Here is a 20,812-nt window from a genome sequence, read left to right as displayed (position 1 = left end):
TCAGTTACGTATTACTAATATAGTATCCTCTGCATTAAAAGACTATCATTTATATCATTAAAAGACTATTCTGAAGATATATTTGACTTCAAGTAAGGTGACTTATGGTGGGAAAGCAGTAAGAAGAATTGCTGGTCTTAGAGACCTATATCCTCAGTTAATAATGTTTAGGTCTGGGAAATACTGAAAATAATATTTTTAAAAAAGCTAATCCTATGTCTGCCTCTGAATTCTACTGTCTGTGATCCTGGCTACACAGGTGATACAAAGGACATTATAAAGATGAACAAAGATTTTCCCAGGAGAAAGTAAGGTACAAAAGTCCCATTTGCACTACCCTGAAATCAATGTCCCATGAGAGGGGGAGGATGTACAGCATCACACTTTTGCTCTTCACTGGTCAAAACCAAGCAAGAGCCTTTAAAAACACTTTCATCACAGATATTTCTTCCTTTATAAATAAAGATATTAGAGCATGAAATCCAGTTTGGGGCCAATATGCTGCCCTGGGCAGTGGCATTAAGTGGATAGACTGTACATTTCCTAACCAACCAAAAGATGTTGAAGAATTGTCTCAGCAAGGGACTCTTGGTGAAGCTGTCCATAGACTTCAATGGACATTGGCTCAGACACTGATAAACATAATATTGTACTGAAAGGCACTGTATATTCTTGTGAGCAGCAGCACTGTATATTTTCATGACCAGCTAAAACATATGCTGAATGTTCTTTACTGTATCTCTTACTGAATAAAACTTGAATTGTTTTAAAAAAATGACTTAACCCAGCTTGTAAAGGGCTAAGTATAGTAATAAAATACTTAATCTTAATGATCACTTCCCTGGAAAGAGTTACTGAGTTTATAAACTTAGTCTAGTTATAGTCACTAGATTTATCTTCTTTTATTTTCTTCTCTGAGGCTGGATTTTTGTTAGACCTAGCTTAGACCAGTTCCATGTGATACAGCACTGACACTTGTCAAGAGCCTTACATGTTCCTGTATATAGATTTCTGCTCTCTTTTTGCAGGGGAGAGGGGAGCATGAAAGTTCATGCCTTATCATGCAGCTGTATTTTTATAGATATTAGAAAATATTGTTGTTTTGCTCCTCTATAAATAGAAAAATACCTTATATAAATCATTTTACCTCTAGCTGGTACCACTTTAATAACTCTCGAACCTTTTCTGGATGAGTGTATTCCAGGTAAAGCATGGGGCAGCCTGCTTGCTGGGTTAGCACGTGAGCTGACAAGAGAGGGCCTGAGTCTCTGAAGCAGCTGCCTCGTCAGGAACAGGCACAAGTAGGAAGCTCTCTTCATGTTCGCCACGCTGCAGTCAAAAATCTGTGTCGAGAAAACAGCTGGAGAAGGGCTGCAACACAAACTCAGAATTGCCAGTTCCTGCCATGCCCAGAGAAGATATGACATATGCTAACATCACAGCTAATTCCTGGGATGTAGACGTGGATTGAATTGAGAGCAGCACGCACGTGTGCATGGGAAGAAGCAGGCAAAAGAACTGCACTGAGGCTCAGTGAGGTGCGCGCTGAAGTTAAATGATGCTTGCAGTGAAAAGTCTTGTCTGACAAGGCAACTCTGGCTTCGTTCCTAGTGTCAGGACTAAGCATCGCATAGAGTTTTGCAACATTTGTGGGTATAGCCTATAAGGTACCTATTTACAAAACTTTATAAATAGAAGAAGATTTGTTGGGCAGGGTTACAGGAACTGTGGGTCCTTCATTAGCAGTCTAACGTGGCGCGTGCTCACCATCTGTTCAGGGAAGTGGCCGGGATCCTGCACAGCTCCATCCCTCCCCACTTTATGGCTGTGCACCCAGTTCTGCCACTCCCCGGCAGGGAGCTCGAGAGCAAACAGTCTCACAGAGCAATTCCTGGAAGAGACAATCCAGCACAAACACCATGATCTGGACTTTGAATAGGTCCTGGTCCAGCAATATCAGTGCAGTTATTTCAGATTTAGTCCTGAAAAAGGAGAATTTCCTTGAGGTGTGCAGTTTTGCTATTAGCTGCAAATTGGAAAACACAGTAGTGTTTCTTCCAGAAGTGTCTGGTATATACTTACGGTGTCTTGGCAGGGGTGTACAGAGGGTAGGGTGAAGAGGAAGAGAGGGAGAAGGGGAAGAGGCAAGGAATACTGGTTTATTAACAGCTGGGAAGCAATTAAATACTGTTGTGAGAACAATGGACAAGCCAGTTAGAAATTTTGTTAGTCTGTTTTCACCACAACTTTTGAGTTGTGGATATATAATAAGCCATGAGGGCACATGATGAACTACTGAGTGAAACATGGTGTTGACTGCTTGTTAACTGAGGAAGAAGCCTGCACCTGGGACGTGATAGCCTGCAAGAAGACAACCTGTGGCCATAAACCACAGACCTGAACATAGCTACAACAGGCAACCTTAATTCAGGCATTTCGTAACTTGTGAGTGGCCTTCTCTTTGATGGTGTTACTGTTCTTTTAACACAGTTTTGTTGTGTTGTATTGTATTGTGGACCAGGTTTTTGTAAATCTCCTGTATTTCCCTATTTAAAATCAATGAACATTTTCCTCAATTGGAGCAGCTAGGCTTTGGACAACTTTACGACATCGTGCTCTTAAGAATGTCAACCAGGATCAAATTTCTATCTCTATATTTTCATTTAGAAACCTACTATCGAACAAGTTATATTTTAAAGTAGTACCATATTAGGAAAAATACTACATTTGTGTGAAGCCTTCAAAATAAGACTAGTGTGTTTCGAGTGTCAGAGTATGGTAGTTAGCAACTCTGTAATTGTTATAACTATAAATGTATGCAATTGAAACAATTACTTTTGGTTACTACAGTAACAGAAGCGTACTGTTTTTCAACAGACACAAAGCATACTTTAATTTTTAATTACCATTAGTCTGGAAAGTTTATCATTAATTTAATAGGACTTGCTGTTTATTGAATGTAAATAAATTAAATAAATTAGCATGTACAGAGAAAGAATCTTTTCCTTCTCACAAACTAAGCTAAAATGAGGAGCAAATCTTAAATGTGAGGTAAATCAGGCCTTAATTAAAAAAAAAAAAAAGGCTTCAATTTCCTGCTGCCCAGAGAATAATTAACAGTGCTTTCCCCTCCTTGTCACATGCAATTCAGTATTTCAGTTTTCTTTAACCACTGAGTCTGGTTAGTGAAGCACTTCAGTGTGCAAGCAAATGTTTACATTCACTTCTGATCAAAAAAGCATTTCAACATGTTCTAAAATCCCACAGAACAGACAAGGTTTCAAGGCCCATACATTTGCAAAGTTCAAAGCATTGTAAATAAACCCTGCATCAGCTGGGTGTGTCTCTCCTGAAACAGCTGGATATACTTAGGTCACAGCAAAACCTGCGATTAAACAAGTTATGGAAACAATTACATGGTAGGTAGTGGGGCCAATTCAGATAAACTACCTTATATATTAGCTTTCTTGATGATGTGATAGAGAAATGATGCTTCAACTCTTTCAAAAGGCACAGGAGCAACATTCCCTTGGCTTGAATAAGTATTGAAGTGGAAAATACATCCAGGTCATAATCACTTTTGTCTTTGTTTCAAAGGAGGCTAACAAGTAATTCTTTACAATGTGAACCAGTGCTGAGTACGTGCTTCTGAGGAGGTAATGGATGAAAGATCTGAATACCTGTGCGAGAGGGTAGTTGGACACAGGAGAATAAATAAAGTAGGCAGCCTTTCTACTATACTTTCTTATATTTTTATCCAGCCTTTCCAGTAGCTCTAGTAATCTGGACTGCAAAGACTCCACTCCAGAGCCACTTTGCGCTTATTAAATATCTGCTAAAAATTGGACCAATCTCTGTGTCAGCAGAGACTATTTTGGCTATCTATTTTCAACTGGCACATTTCATTCAATTAGTAAAATTTCCTAACAGCAAATCTGCCCTCAAAGAGGGGGAGAGGAGGGAAGGCTAATGAACACTTTCACCAAGAGAGATTTTATGAAGTAATTCCCCAGGATGATTGGCAGAACCTGTATCAGACTGAAGTGCTGGAATCCTGCAATATAGTGATGGCCAAGAGAGTTTGAAGGTGGAGTGAAATAAGTTTATAAATGTGATTATATGGTGGTTTCTTGTGGTGATGGGGAACTGGGTTTTGCAACTGTTGGAGCTGCCATGACCTGTGTTTTGTGCTGTCTTCCAGCAGTCAGTAGTGATGGTCTTCACTGTTTTGTTGGTGGTCTAGCAGGGAAACTGAGGCCTGGGTTTCAAATCAACAGCAATGTGATCTTCCCTTATGCTTAGCAAGGAGCTCCCTAAACCACTGTGTTTTGGTTCTGGAGTATACGTGGCTTTCCCCAGGTTCTTCACACCATTACCATTTCCAGCCTCAGTCAGTCCCACCTTCTTTCTGCCGGTCTCCCTATGCTACTACAATGGGAAGGAGAAGTGCGTGCTTTCTATAGCCAAGCAGTGGTCAAAAGGAAAGAATATCTGTTGTTACAGGGACAGGCAGCAAGAGGATGAACCTCAGTGATGCAATGCAGGTATGAAGTTGCTGTAGAACTTTGTTTTACTTTTTTCCCAACTTTTTATTTTTATTGTCAATTTTTTACTTCTTCATATAATGTCTGAGCAGGTGGTGGTGTTTGATAATATCATGAAGAACTGGAGAATAGTTTCCCTTTGCTAGCTGCAATAGAAACACCAGTAACAGCTGCTTCCCTTGCCGCAATCTGCAGAACCCTGGATTCTAAAAGACAGGGGAAACTCTAAGAATCAGAGCAGACCTGAAAAGTGCAGGACAGGGGGTTGTACACATGTCCTGCCTGCTTCCCACTGTTCTTGGTATGCTTTACATTGTCAGGCAGAAAGAAACAGAGCAGTCCTTCTGCCTTCTCAAGCCAACCATGTTGTCTCCTTAGCCCAGAATTTATTAAGCACAGTAAGAAGACGATGCTGCACCATATACTTTGCCCTGAAGTAATCCTGGAAAGCAATTATATTGATATTTGCCTGGAGAACACACTACCTGCTATGCTGTCTGATTAAATATTTCAATTACATGAGTGAACCAGAGCATGAATAAATGCTTTTACTCTTTTTAAATAAAACTACACAATTTTATGATTGGCAGAAAATCCATCAACTTATAGAAGCTGACAGATGCAAAATGCAGTAGATTTATGCAAATTGCACCGTGGGTTTGCAAAATACTCAGCAAATTTTCTGTTTAGTTTTATATAAACCCCACAGGATTCCCCAAACTACACCACAGGAACAGAGAAAGTTTGAATGGATATGGTATATGATATGTAATTACAAATCTCAGAATTCAGTTGAGATAATGAAAAGTTACCTGATGAGTGTTTTTAAATAAACTGAAAAGAAAATACGGTCAACAAGTACAGCTGTGCATTTCAGAGGAAAGCAAATTCTTTTTTAGAGGTGTTGTAAATCACCAGTGATTAAATTTCATGTAAAATAAGTTATTAATAAGCCGTAAATGTCTCCCTTGTGATGAGTATCTAACATTTCTTTACTTTAAAATTAGATACAACAGAATTTCAAAAATAATAAGTCAGATGAAGCTAAACAAAAAAATATTGGAAAGCAAAGCAGTAATGTAATGGGTTCTGGGTTCAGACTACATTTATAGTAGATAATAAATAACTGATTTTATTTATCTTGCCAGCATTGCAATCTTTTTTTAAGCTGAATTTCAAAAAAGTGTTTTCCTCTCATTAGCAGATGTTGAAACTCTATAAACTGGGTCTGCACTTCAACTTTTGTTAAGTTTCATGATACGTCAATGGGTTTAGCTGAATTTTCACACAGATAAAACTTAGAGATAAAGGCCAGAACTTGTATATGATATCTCTTCTCACAGAAGTTTTAGAAATTTAGGGGAAAATCCACATTTTTATTATATCTATGGCACTACGCCTTTCTTATTTCTGCAGGCTATTAGAAGGAGTTCAAACAGTCTCATTTTTCATTTGAATGTCACATCTCTTTATAGTGCTGACGTTATGTGCAACAACAAATCAGGTTTTACTCTCACATAGATTATTGTGAATCTACATTAACTGCACAGTGAAATGAGTTTGCATTTAGCATTTGAGTCAAAGGATGGAAATCAAATGCATCTATTGAACTGAGTGAGCTATTGATCAACAGATTTGGTTCATTGTGTTCAAAAAAGAAAAGGAATATGAGAAGCTTATTCTATCTTGACTACTCTAATGCATGTTTTAGGAGGTCTAAGGGTAATTAATCACCCCCTCTGCCATAAAAAAAAAAAAAAGAATGAGAGAAAAAAGAGATTCAATTTATAGAGCAATGGGGCTTTTAACAGCCAAACAAATTTCCCTATATCATTCCCATTCAATGACCCTCTTAGTCTGACATTCTGCCCCACTTGGTACCAATATCAGACTCTTTCAGGAAAAATTAGATGAGCAAAAATCTTATACAGCTACTTACCTGTGCAATGCACTATGCTAGGGAAGATGTAGAATTCCTCTCTGATCTGGAACTTTCTGCCTATATCCAAACCATATACAGTATTGCCTCTTTGCATCTACAGGAGCTTATCTCACACACACAAAAATCTGTGATAGCAGACAGAGGGTTTGGCAAGGCTACAGCAAAGTTAAGAAAAGCTGTAATTAAGATTCCCTGTGCAGCCTTAACGAAGCCTCCTCCTGTGTGCCTTTTAAGACACTGTCTGTAATTAAAATCTCATATACACTTCTTTTCACAAGACACCAGCGCACTCTGTGCAAAGCATGAATGGTGATTGCCGACAGGGGAGTTGCTTAGAGTTTTGCTCTTTCTGCATTGCTCAGCACGCACCCTGTATTTACTGCACACTGTCACATCAAATCAGACTCCATCTCCTCTCTGCGCACTCCAGGCTATTCGTTCTCCTCAGCACCAGATTTCTTATCTCATCTGTCCTATTCCCCACCTTCTGGCCTTCTCATCTCGTTTTCAATTTTCTCAGCCTTATCTGGTCTCAGGCCCCCACACCACCCCCATTCCAGGTAGGTCTACATTGCAGTTGATTCTGCATGTGGAGCTTTTGTCAGCACAGCCAAGCTAGCTTTAAAATAATTAACTCAGTAATGTTAGCAGTAAAACATGGACTGAAAACCTGCTAAGACACTGGGTAAATCCATAGTGGCCATTGGGGCTGAACCCCTTGTCACCACAGCACACAATACTGATACAGCGCTGTAATGTTTGTGCGCTGCCTCTTCCATTTGCCAGCTCCGACTGCTCCCAGCCTCCCTCTCCAAAGCTATTTTCTCTTCCAATGCCAAAATCAGTTTCTGTCCCCTCTGCATACAGATTGGGGATTTCTTTTTCCTCAGTGCTGCCTGGACAGCATCATGGGAGCCTTCCTTGTCTTGACAGCAGCAGAAGTGGCAGTAATATTCCCATTCACTTTGTTTCTGTCTCCTGCACAGCTCTATTTCCCCTTTACAGCAGGGGTTTCCATTTTGTCCGAGAGCAGAAGTGTTGTCTTATTCACTCTAGGCAATATTCACATATGTTGGGCCCCAAACATTAGCTAAAAGACAAAAAACAGGTTATTCTATGAACTTGCTTTGATGTTTTGTGGGAAAGCCAAAACAGAAAGCAGATGCTCGCGAGAGCCTGTTTCGCAGAGGAGAAGAGCTGTATCTCAGCTGGTTCTGAGCTCTAACGCTGCTTTGGGTGTTGACTAGCTAACAACCATTTGCTGTGGGTCTTCTGCAAAAATACAGATCCAATGGGAAAGCTCAGTGCAAACAAACACAAGATAAGCAAACTCATAGCAGTAAATGCTTATACTTAGAATGACATAAGCTTGTTTTATGTTTGTTTGCCCAGGGTTTACTGTGCCAAAATAATACCAAAATACAAGATTTCCCTCAGCTTTTTTATAAAGTCAAATTTCAATCTCCAGCTTTTATTACTTTGCACACATTACAATTAGTCATGTGTGTTGCTTTCATAAAAGCTATATCCAAGGGGAAAAACTCCCTAAACAATCCCTTATTTGGTCCCTCAGAAGGAATTTGTCAACCACCTCACAAGATTAAATGGTGATTAAGTAGCTGCCTAGAAGGAGAAGCAAAATGTTGCTCTGCAGCTTCTGAAATATTCTGGGAAAGAGACTGAGACTTGTGTTTTCCCTGTTATCCCGGGAGGAAGTCAACCCTCTGCATGGCATCCACTGACTAGAAATAAAACTCCACACTTCCCTTATTTTCCTATCTTCTTGCAAATGCAGAGTATGTATGTTTAATTGCTTTCACTCTCATCCTCTAAGGAGCCCTTAGGCCTTATGTCTTTTCCCTGACGTGCCTTACTGTAGAGTCTAGGCCAAAGCAATTCAAGCAGAAGAAACTACCCTGGTGAGTTGCCTAAGCCTGTTCTCACTAAAGACTTACCTGAAATGTTTTCATCAATCTCTTTATCAGATTTGGGATTCTATTAGGTCTTTCCTTTGAAGTATCTGCGTCACTCAAAACTGGGTTTTGTTTGTTTATTTTTTTCTTGTGGTTAGAAAAATTGTTGGCATTTTTCAGCCAAGTTTTGGGGGATTTCTTTTTCAGAAGCTTCTAGCCACATATACATACATATGTCTAAACCTGCTGATTTTTTTTTTTCTTCCAGGAGGAAACTGCTAACGATTTTTGCTTTCAGCAAGAAACTCTGTGGGTTGAGGGTATGGGGCTTTCCCATTCATTTTTATTCCCACAAAATATATTTTTCTCCATCTGTAGTTTGGAGGTTGGTACATTGTAACTGTATTGAGCTTGTTGTTGTTCACTCCAATTTATGCTCAACCTGATGTACGTAGCTGGGCTCCTGATTTTCCCCTCTCACGACCCCAGTAGGACATTGTCAGGGGCATGGATTCAGTTGTTGAATTAAGGCAATGAGTGAGATTAGAACTAGGTTCACAAGGGAAATATAGGGTCTACCTAAAGACTAACCCATCCATATTAAGTGCAAGATGCAAAATGTCCTTTGCTTCATGAAACCAAGCTTCTTTACTTCCAGATTTTGGGGGGGTCCAGCTGACAAAAGTCAGACATTAAAAACGGAGAAAAGTTGCTCAAGCCAGCTGTATGCATGAAATCATGGTGTCCTGGGGAGCCTGGGAGCTCTCTGCAAGAAAAGCTTTTTTATTTATTAGCTGTAAGCATTGATGTTTCATCAGCTCCATGATATACATTAGGAAATTTTAATTTATTATTGAAAGTGCATTAAATGCTATGATTTAATAATTACTAATTACATTACATGAGAGGTTATTTATGATCTCAGACACAAGGTAATACAGACAGAATTACATGCTGACCCAGAAAAGGAATTCTGCTAATAGTTAAATGCTCAAATATATATATATATATATTTTATCATTTTCAGAGTTCTATCTATTTACTGTCAATCAGGTTTTTAATTGCTAAACTTCAGCTAGCTGTTTTTGCACTATGGACTCTCTTTGCAGGGAAGCAAAGGTTTCACATACAAGAGAACAGAAAAGCTAAACAAAAGATATATAATGACAACACATTTCATTTAAAGTAATCTCAGACTCTGTTTATTTAATTCCCTATGCATTCACTTTACCTATGCAGGTTGTTCCTGTTTTTAAACAAGCAAAACATTGATCTGAAAAGGAAGTAATATGAGAAGAAGGAAGTACATTTCAATGCTCATGAGATTTGTAAGATTTACATATGCTCTGTAATCAGACATCAAGTACCTAAATGCCAAATAAATAAACTTTCTACATCATTTTGGCTGTATTTTCTGTTTTTAATCTCAATGGACTTCACGAGGAAAATCCTCGTGGCTTTGGTGTCTTTGCTGAACCCAGGAACACACAGATGCTGTACTGAATCCAGTTACAGTTTTGACTTTCTCCAGGGCTACCAAAACTAACTCCTGTGAGGCCACCAGACGCAAGTGAGAAATATCGACTAGATGATAGTACTTAACTGAGTGTAACTGATGATAAAACTTTCTCAGATGTGTGCTGTTCCTCTCAAGAACCCTTACTCCCTCTTGAGTGAGAAGCATCCAGGGCAGCTGGGATGGGAGCTGCTGGTTTGCTGCTGTGATTTCTGCACCCTGGGATGCGTGTTGGTGCCCAGGGGTTCAGTGAGCAGAGACTTCTGGCAGGCAGGGTGCTGAAAGGCAGGTTGGTGGAGAGAAAGTGAGGGGCTCCAGGGACACTCCATTAAGCAGTTATTTCTGCAGGTTTAATGGGAGAAAGGGCTCCCATGTTTCCAGGTAGGTTGAATGAAATAGTCTGGGGGGGGGTCAGTTTCTTTTGTGAAATTTCCTTTAAGTAGGAAATCTTGAGTTGCTTTGCTCTTTCTTTAACGTGAAAAGATTTGGGGGGTAGAGAAAAGAGAAAATAAAAGCAGAAGAAATGGAGCCAACCTGCAAGAATTTACTAGGGAAGGATCACTTTATTTTCACATCTTTTTTACTTAGTGTACTTAGCATGTCCCACAAAGCAGCGGGTTTTTTGTTTGTTTGTTTTTTGTTTTGTTTTGTTTTGCTTGTTCTAGTTTAGAGTTTCTGTACTAAAATCCTGCCTTTGGAGACAGAGAACCTTTTGGCTGATCACTTTAGAGGAGAGGTAGTGTAGTTCTAACTCAAAGCTCTGACTGATGCAGGATCCCTCATAAAGAGTTTAAATACTTCTTGCATGATTATATGAAGAAAAGACACAGAGGAAGTAGCTAGGTAAAATTTTCCTTAGAAACATGGTATGATGTGAGTAGAATTCATTTCAATTAACGTTAAGTACTTAACAGCTAGCTGTGGCCTCTGGGTTCATTTATTTTATAGTCAATGAACAAGTTGCTGGAGAGAACCACTCACTTTTATCTTATGAGTGCATAAATTCAGTCTAGAGGTATCACTCTCTGCTTCCATTGACTATAGAAAGACCTAATTATTGGTAATTATTATTACCAATTATTGGTAATTACTATTACACAGCTACATTCAACAAAGAGAAGTGCAGGGTCCTGCACCTAGGGAGGAATAACCCCATGCACCAGTACAGGTTGGGAGCTGACCTTCTGGAAAGCAGCTCTGCTGAGAAGGACCTGGGAGTGCTGGTGGACACCAAGTTAAGCATGAGGCAGCAATGTGCCCTTGTGGCCAAGAAGGCCAATGGTATCCTGGGGTGCATCAGGAAGAGTGTTGCCAGCAGGTCGAGGGAGGTGATTCTCCCCCTCTCCTCAGCCCTGGTGAGGCCACATCTGGAGTACTGTGTTCAGTTCTGGGCTCCCCAGTACAAGAGGGATGTGGCACTACTGGAGCAAGTCCAGCGAAGGGCTACAAAGATGATCAGGGGACTGGAGCATCTCTCTTATGAGGAAAGGCTGAGAGAGCTTGGCCTGTTTAGCTTGGAGAAGAGAAGGCTGAGAGGAGATCTTATCAATGTGTACAAGTATCTGAAGGGAGGGTGTCGAGAGGATGGGACCAGACTCTTTTCAGTGGTGCCCAGCTATAGTACAAGAGGCAACAGGCACAAACTGAAACACAGGCAGTTCCATCTGAACATGAGGAAAAACTTCTTCCCTGTGAGGGTGACAGAGCACTGGAACAGGTTGCCCAGAGAGGTGGTGGAGTCTCCTTCTCTGGAGATATTCAAAAGCCGCCTGGACGCAATCCTGGTCAACGTGCTCTAGGTGACCCTGCTTGAGCAGGGGGGTTGGACTTAGATGATCTCCAGAGGTCCCTTCCAACCTCAGCGATTCTGTGATTCTGTGACTAAAGGTAGATGAGATAAATCCCAGACAAGCCATCTCAATTTGAAAAGAGCACATGGATTTGATACAGCTCTCCAGAATGTAAGTTTGCACTTACAAGGTGCCTTGAAATCAGGCTGCAGCGTGGTGAATGCAGGCATGTTACCTGATTTTTCAAACTATATAAACATGCTTCCTGGGTAACTAAGTGCAAGATGTTTGCCTGTTAGTGTATGCCTAACTGCCTCTGTAATAGGTGAAGCTCTCAGCCCTGACTATCTTTTGCCGTCCACAAGATGCTTGGCTTTAGGATAGAGCAAATAAGTGCCATTTGTCTTTGAAATAGTTTTCCATTCCTACAGAGCAGCAATGGCCCTTGGAATTAGTGCTAGGCAATTTGGGAGGTGTGTGAAAAGGAGTAAAGAAAAACACTCCTCAGCTTCAGTCAGCCACGCTGCTTTCAAGCAGCTCAAATCAACAACTTTCAGCCCAGCTCTTCCCATCTCACTCTTAAAATATCTACCCAGATATCACTAGGCTCTTCTCTTCCTTTTTCTAATCCTGCGGCTCCCCCACTGTAATTTTCACTGGCTCCTATTTAGTGATAGTGCTAACAGACCCCTCATTCTGGCATGAGAGACCTCATTCCAGTACTCCACTCCTTGACAAAAATTAGAGACTTGGGTGAGTCACAGGTAAAGAATGCCAGCTGTCTGGGGTCTCAAGATTGAAAATAGTTTGACAAGACAGTGCTACATGTCAAAAGTGTATTAAACACAAATGACTTTCCATAACAGAACATCATTGATAGTCTTGCCTGAGTTGGTCTTCTCCACCTGAGAAACATCATCATCATTTAATATGAATGAGAAAGTTACATGACATTAAATTCAGTTTCCAAACTCAAATTCTGTTCTGATTGAAGATGTATAAATCTGAATTTCATTGCTATAATCATTCTACATTCAAGTCAGTGTAAGAGGGAATAAAATCTTTTCCAGCAAGCACTGCTAGTCCTTATTTTAACAACACATTTTAATTTTATGGAGAATTTTAACTAATGCAATTTAAAGAAGAGGATGGAAGTAGAATGTGGAACCAAGTCTCTTTCAATGAGTGCATATATAATATTTCCCTGTGAAGCAGCTTGCAAGCAATGCAAATGATCATCCAGAACAGGCTTATTTTTTTTAATTTTAGCTAATGTTGATTTAAATAACATTTTAGTAACTGTGAAAGAAATTTAACACTTGATTAATTTTATTGTGATTAACTATTCCAATATTTCTTAAGCTTGTTGTGTTAGATTCACTTATATTTTGTTTTCTACTGCTTTAATTTCATTAGTCCCAAAGAAATTACTGCTGATTTTTATGAAGATAACTTGGAACAGAAACAGGCCTTATGCAATCTAAAAAATCTTTAAATTGTGCATAATATAACTGTTTTTCATACCTCCTTTTATTTATTCTGAAAACAGGAAAAAGTAAGCAACTCCATTGAGCTTAACAGCATTAAAAGCATGATTTAAATACTATTAAAATACAAGTCTAAATAGGTGACTTTAACATGATTCATTTTGCTCTTTGCTGGGTGAACTGTTGAACAGACAATCCAAAAGAAACTATTAGGACAAATCAGCTCAAAAGAGGTTTATGGGGGGCTGGGTTAAAGCCTTGAACTTAAATCCTGGAATCTAACTCCATTAGAATCTTAAAACAAAACAAAAAAGATTAAATCATAAGCATTTGAAAACAAGAACTGAGAGTAATGAGTATTGAGATGTGCCTGATTCTCTAGCCTGTACTTACTGCTCTGAGACATATTAGCCGTGTTAAGGACCTCTTTCACCTATCAAAGGCTGTGTGTGGGCTGAGCCTCCACAAGAAAGACTTGTTTTCTCAGGAGTGAATAAGTCTCTCCAAAACGTCCAGATGGTAACGTTAGCAAAGTAACATTCTAGATTGATTCTAAATTTGCAAGGTCCCCAGGGCAAAAGATATGCAGAGAAATATCTGTGTTTCAATAATAGTTTACCTATAATTAGAATTATCAGCAGTAATGATGCAGGAAAAAGAATGCTCCCTAGTGGATATAGCTTATCACATCTCTTGCAGCTACTACATTGCCATCCAGTCTTCACTAAATGAATACTCTGGATGTATTCAGAACATCCCTATTACAACTGACAAATTAGTGATGTCTTTTAAGGGCTCAGGAAACTAAGCATGATCGGTCACATGGAAAATGCAAAGAACTCAGTTGTGATCACAAAGTGCCTGTGACTGATTATAACCCTGTGAAACTTGTGAGAGACAGGAACAGACTCAGCTAGAGCAAAGGCTAGAACAGAGAACGACATTTTCTCAGCCAGCCAGAAATATCCAGCTGCACCTGCACTTGCTCAGTAGTGCATATAACATAATTTTTAAGCTCATGCTGTCTCTATTAGCAGTTTAGAGCTCTATGATTTTTCAGTGTATTGGTTAACAATCACATGACATTCTGGATTTGTAATCCCTGAAAGGCTTTTCTGCCATGTTATTTTTTAATATATTTTTTCTCCAGCTTAGAGCATACAAACTAATACTGAAGTTATCCATTAGCATAAGATAGGCTAGGGGCAAAATAAGTGAGCTACAGAACTGGCTCTTTGCAGCATTGTTTCTGCTTAAGCTGTGCAGGCTCACTGAATCAACTCATGTAACCTGGCCAAACAGGGTAGTAATGGTGAAGTGAGAACAACTATTTGGAAGAGCTCAGTGAAGCCATGATGAGCAGTCAGAATAAGGTGGTTTGCACCTCTCACTATTGCTAGAAAGATAAACTGTTCAGATCTGACCAGCTGTTAACATATATCATTTAAAATATTTATTTCCACAGTTAGAGAGAGATTCCTGTAGTTAGAAGCTATATCATAGAATGCTCTAAGAGCTGCAAAGTATCTGTTTGTGCATGCTAATGCGTATGGCTGTAAAAAAGGGAACACTTCTGCTTTCATCAGCAGAGTTTCTTTATGCAAGAAGCAATTCTCTAGTAGCCCCTCTGGCAGAATACAGTTCCTTAGTGCCAGGAGAACAGGAAAGGAGTCCCTGCCTGGAATTAGTCTGCCTTCAAATGTGAATTTTCTGTGTTGCAGGGTGAACAATCACTAACACAGGACCACTCCAGTATATAAACTATTTTGTTTTACTTCTCTAACAGGTTGTGTTCAAAAACACTGAACTTCTCTAGATATTTGAAGTATTTGTTCAGACCATTCTTGGATATAATATTATCTTTTATCCAGTACAGCACACTCCCTCCATTGCACAACACTGCCTGTTTAAAGTAAATTTAATGCTACTATTAATATTTATACAATAATTAGCACAGCATTACTTTTCTTTAGGTTTATTTGTTGGTCGGACCTCAATTTATTCAACTTAGATTTATTTCTATTATTCAATTTCTCTAGCAATTCCATCTCCCATCAATTAGATTACAGAATTAGCAAACAAAGATTAGTAATGTTGTGGGAGGAAAGAAGTACATTTATTGAACTATGGTAACAGAAAACATTCACTTTACCTCTTCAGTCATTTTTGCATTTGCCTTTACAGATGTCCCATTAATTTACAGCCAGGGATTCTTTTATTTTTGTTAATCTTTCTGCCGCTTGTGAAAGGTTTCAGCATTCACCACAGTACCTGATTATTAATGTACCTGTCTTTTTCCTGTTTTCAATCCACCTCAGCTATCAGACGCTTTGGAGGATATTCCTACTAACAAATTTCATTAGTATTGACTGTTTACCACATCAGATGTTCAGTGTGCACTGTCAGTTTTAATCAAATGTTTGCTTGAACAGGATCCATTATTGTCATTGTATTGCAAAGAGCCAGATTAGTAAGGTTTTTCACTTTCAGATTATTGAATCTTTTTGATGAACTGGGCTGTTCATAGTCAAGCAATCATGAGCCTTTGGTTATTAAGAGTCCTGGAGAACTCTGAGTGGTACAAGATAAAGGGGTTTCAGTCAGCACTCTGGACTCCGTTTTGTTTCAGCCTCTGTTGCCTGCCCTGTGGAGCAAGTCTGAATGCACGATGAATGAAAGCATAGAAGCATTGATTATTGTCTGTGTAATATATATATATGTATGTGTATCTGTATCTGTGTGTGTGTGTGTGTGTGTATACATATGTATGTATGTATATGTATATGTATATATAGAGAGATCCCTGAAACACCAGCTAAACTATTTTTGGCTTAAACAATATAGCGTGACAAATTTACACATGGGTATGGTTCATAACATTTGCTTTGAATTCTCTTTCTGGAGAAATTAATTTCTGTTGAGCTTCATCATCAATATGTTGAAGTGCTTGTTAAGACTGCATGTAGCCCTCTGATAATTTTGTTGATGGATGACAGCTTTCTACTGCGGGAAGAGATCGAATGCCTAGGGCTGATTCTTTGATATATATTTGCATTTTTTTTGGCCATGAAGTTTTGTTCATATGCCAGTATCTTAGCAACAGCAGACAGTCTTATTCAAGTAAGTTCACTAGTTTCTCCCTGGGAAATTAATATAATGATGTCATCCCAGTCTAATCTATTCCATTGCATTTAGAGGTATAGAAGATCAATTTATTTAGTGCTGTGCACTACAAAGCAACAGCTCCTGGAGCAATTAGCCCAGAAAGGGCCTAAGTAATGTTGCTCTGATAGGGAAATCAGCCGTTAGACAAGAAATTTAGTGTCAGTAAGATACAGCTCTTCAGGAGACTGTTTGATAAGTTTGCAACCTGGAAGTTTTAATGTCATAAAATTGGGGATCAACAATAACAAGGTAACTTGCAGCTTGATTATATACAGGCCAGTCTTTATAAATGCATAGGCCAGAAATCAAAAGGTCATGTAAATCATATATTGCTTAGACTATAGTGGAAGAAAAATAAGCTCTGTGGGAAATCGTACCTATACAGCTGTAGAACTGCAGTCATATTTGGTACAGTATTAGTTCAGTTGTTTGGGAGAGAGGGTTCAAGTATGTATCCTAGTATTTTGTGCTTGAACAAAGGTTATAAAGCAAACATAAGGCTCCATTTCCTTCCAACGCTGCTGGCTCTTCATTTTAAGGATCTCTCTTATTAGTGGGAAGGCACTGCTGTGATGTTAAATGAAAAAATAACGTGACCTATTTTAGCTGCTTCTTTCCAGATATCAATCTAAATGTTTCGCATTCAAAAAAAAAAAAAAAAAAGACTGAGTTGAGTGCTATAGCTGGATAAATTTGATTCTAGGGTCCTGCTTTAAAAACAAGTTTCCTCCTACCCCTTTGTCCTTGATACGCAAAAGTTCATCATTACACTGCAAGATATGCCCTCAGAGCCCCGTTCCGAAGCCCCTGCTCATGGGAGCAGTCCTGTGGAAGAAAGCAGACCAGTGTCTGTGAGCAGCACTGGTCTTTTGATAAGCAAAGAACAGGTACTGATTCCAGGCTGTTAGGTTCTTGGTCAAACAAAAATATACCATATACTGTGCTTTTAATACCTGAAAGTCACTGTTGATCTGTCTCCACCTCCTGCTGTTCAGATTTTCTAGATACATCTAGAGTGCTGCAGCTGTGCATTAGGTTGCATTCAGTTTCAAATACCCCCTAATGCTTTTGTGTGAATTTCAACAACACTACATGCCTGTGATGTTAATGCAAGAATCTTGATAGTTACAACTTGCAGAGTACGTGCTAACCAGCTGCAGCAAACTTATATGGGAACTGACTAGCAACAGTCGCATGCAAACTACTCTCTTCTTCACAGGTTTTCCGTTTCCTAATAACAATCTTGTGTTAGTCTAAATAATATATTTGAGATTAAAGATAAACAAAAGGGAATATTTTTTAAGAGAAATAAGAAAATCTTTATACTTTTTGTTTATAACTTTAATGCTCTCCAGTGTCAAAATACATGTATCAGTCAACAGTATTTTCTTTACTTGACCAAGAAAATTGGTTTGAAGCATCAAAATTTAGTCTATCTAAAAATATATATTCTTACTCTCATTGGTCTCAAGAATATTTATTAAAAAAATCATACTCTTATTCCAGAATATTCTGTGAGAATCATTACCACATAGACAAATAAATTCCTGACTGTAATATTCAAACAACATATAGTTGTTTTGGAACAATTTTTCAAAGAATATCTAAAGATATTCTAAAGATATCTAAAGATATTGACTAAATATATATATAAATATACATACTTTTAGTCATTAGATAGTCACATATCTAGTCTATATCTAGTCAATAGATATATTTGACTTATGTGATCCCTGCATATATTTCTACTTTGCTTACCAGAAAATGTTATTTGAATACATAAATATGCTTTTTCATGAGTATTAGAATAGTCTTATATCTAAGAGTACATTTTTTGTTTCTGTGGGGATTGAGAGCCTGTGCATGCAGTGTATCTTCATTCTTATTCCATATTTCCAGAATAATCTTAATGGAACAACTTGCTCATGTTCAAGAAACAACAGAGGAAGGCAGCCTACAACTTCACTCTTTCTGAGCCAAAAGCATTTTTGTGTAAAGGATAGGGAAATGTTTGCTCTGATACTGCACAGAGTTCCTTTAGAAATGGCATGCATTTGGGGAGTAAGACACTTTCTACATAATACTAATAAAAAGCAAAAGGACAGCATTCTTAACAGAGTTCAGCAATTAGATATTCATTATAATAGTAATAATATTAGTAAAACCCAAAAGGACAGGATTACTAACAGAGTGGTTGTTACTTATGAGTGTTTCAGCAAAAAGTTTTTCAGAACCTCTAATGAGAGGCAGAACTGCAGGTCCTGTTACTTTATACTCTGCAGTTAACTTCCTTTTTTCTTCCCACTGTTCCCTTTTGTCTATCTGGTCTTAAAGCTAGAAAAGTTTTAAAAAAATAAAACAACAATTATTCTTTCAGCTGTGTCTTCCTGGACAGTCTTTAAATCTCACATGTAATCTCCTAATTTTCCTATTTAAAGTCATAAGACTTTAGAATTAAAAAAAAATATTTTGGAAATTATGTATTCTAATCAGGATTATACTAGGAAAATAGAGATAAACATAAATATTTCACATAGTCAAGTCCAAAACTAGTAATTATTAATATTTTTAATAACAAGGTAAGCTAGTAAGGACTTGATTAGGAGATTTAGAAGATAAGAAACCAGATACCAGTATGGCTGAAGGGTAAAGCCAAAAGCAACCAATTACCATGGTTTTCAGGAAAAGAATTAGAATGTGATTAAGTTGGTGATCGTTTAATCTCACTTATTCATTTGTAAATATGCCCTTGCAGCTCTTTACAATGACTACGAAATCCACTGTGGAATTTACAAAGAGGTAGAATGGAAACTTTAACTAGAGCTGCTTCTTTAACCATTAACTGGATCTCTGTCACACTGATCATCTTCAACTCCCATAGAAAAAAACAATGGGCAATGATAGAGCTCCACATGCTCCATGATCAGGCTTTGTTCAGGGAGCAGGGACAGGTATGTCCAATATGGCATTTCAAATAGAGTCTATTTTGTGACAGTCACATGCTACCACCTAAAAGCTCTAGTAGCTGTCCATGAAGAGACAGTGAAATCCAAACACAGGCTTATGGTATGGCTATGGATACTGAGCTGCTAGACAGCTATATCTACTGCAGCTGTTCCAGTTCATAAATGCTGTAAATCCTGTGGGCCATTAGCAGTGGAAATCCTGGTTACCATAAAAAAAGATCGGGGACCATCCCACAAGTAGAAGTGCTCCAAACCACATAAAACCAGAACAGAGAACTTTTCTAGTGCAGGCAGAGAGTGTCCAGGCAACCTTTGTGCAATTCTTCTAGAGTCTGTAATTCATGTGTAACTAGTAATTGAGCAAGTCAAAACAGAGAAAGGAAAATCTCTGCTGTCTTCCTCATGCCAAGGAAATCTTCATGATGAGCAAAGAGACCAGCCATAAAACCTGTTACCCTCAGCAAGTTAAGAATGTAACATTGGTACCTCCCCTTTGAAAATTATGTAGCACAAGCTTCTGGCTGCAAAAGAATCTTCATTTGTGTTTTTCCTGGCATAAAACAGCATGTTGAGTACCTGTTGTGAGCTGGACCTCCTTCCCATCTCAGCAGTCATAAGAAAGAGAGTAAACTGGAGTCAGCAGAGTCAGCACACCAACTTCTCTCTTTTTGAAGACACTATCTGAGAATGCTACTCATCATTTAGGACACAGGTTGTTCTAAGGTTGCTTCTCAGATGTCCTTAAAGTTCTTAAAGTTTCTGAATGTGGACTTCTGTTTGCTGCACCACATGATTCAAGCTGTTTGCCTCTACACTGCCTCAATCCTCCTTGTGCCTGATATTAATTATGTGGTGGGCCAGTTGGTTGTTCCAAACTCAACCTGGTCCTACTAACAGGGAGGTTGTATGAAGACCTGGAGAGTGTAAACTCAAATGCACAGCTGATGTTTGTGCTAACTTAATACACCTAATTTGAGGGTGATGCCAGATCATCAGGCTCAGGAAAGAATTAAACACATTGTCAATATTTAGAATAATACTTCTGTATAATGGTAGAGTGGTTGACTTACTCATAGAAAGCGTGATCAAATTAATAGCACCTGCTATATGCAAACTAAACATCATTAGATCCATTTAGCAATATAATTATGATTAAGTCATTGTTGCTTACATGTAAGTGAAAAGAATATAATTTGTTCTTATAGTTGGCAAACTATTACCTCTAGAAATACCACTTCCCTCCAGGTAATCTCACAAATGCTTGTTTCATTAATTTCGCACAGAGCACAGGAATGGAGATTAAATAATATTGATTCGTCCCTTTTTTCTATGGGCAATCACTTCCTAAGAACAAGATCTTCTCATATAAAATTTTGTTCCCAGCTGCCCTGATCCTACTTTCCATTTGGCAGCATAGCAGCAGCAGAAGAAGAATAAAGGCAGAAGGCATGAGATTTTCCAAGGAGCCAGAGAAAATATAGCATGTAGT

This window comes from Apteryx mantelli, chromosome 2 (genome assembly GCF_036417845.1).
Source record: "Apteryx mantelli isolate bAptMan1 chromosome 2, bAptMan1.hap1, whole genome shotgun sequence".
Classification (NCBI taxonomy): domain Eukaryota; kingdom Metazoa; phylum Chordata; class Aves; order Apterygiformes; family Apterygidae; genus Apteryx; species Apteryx mantelli.
Note: the sequence above shows the minus strand (reverse complement) of the source record.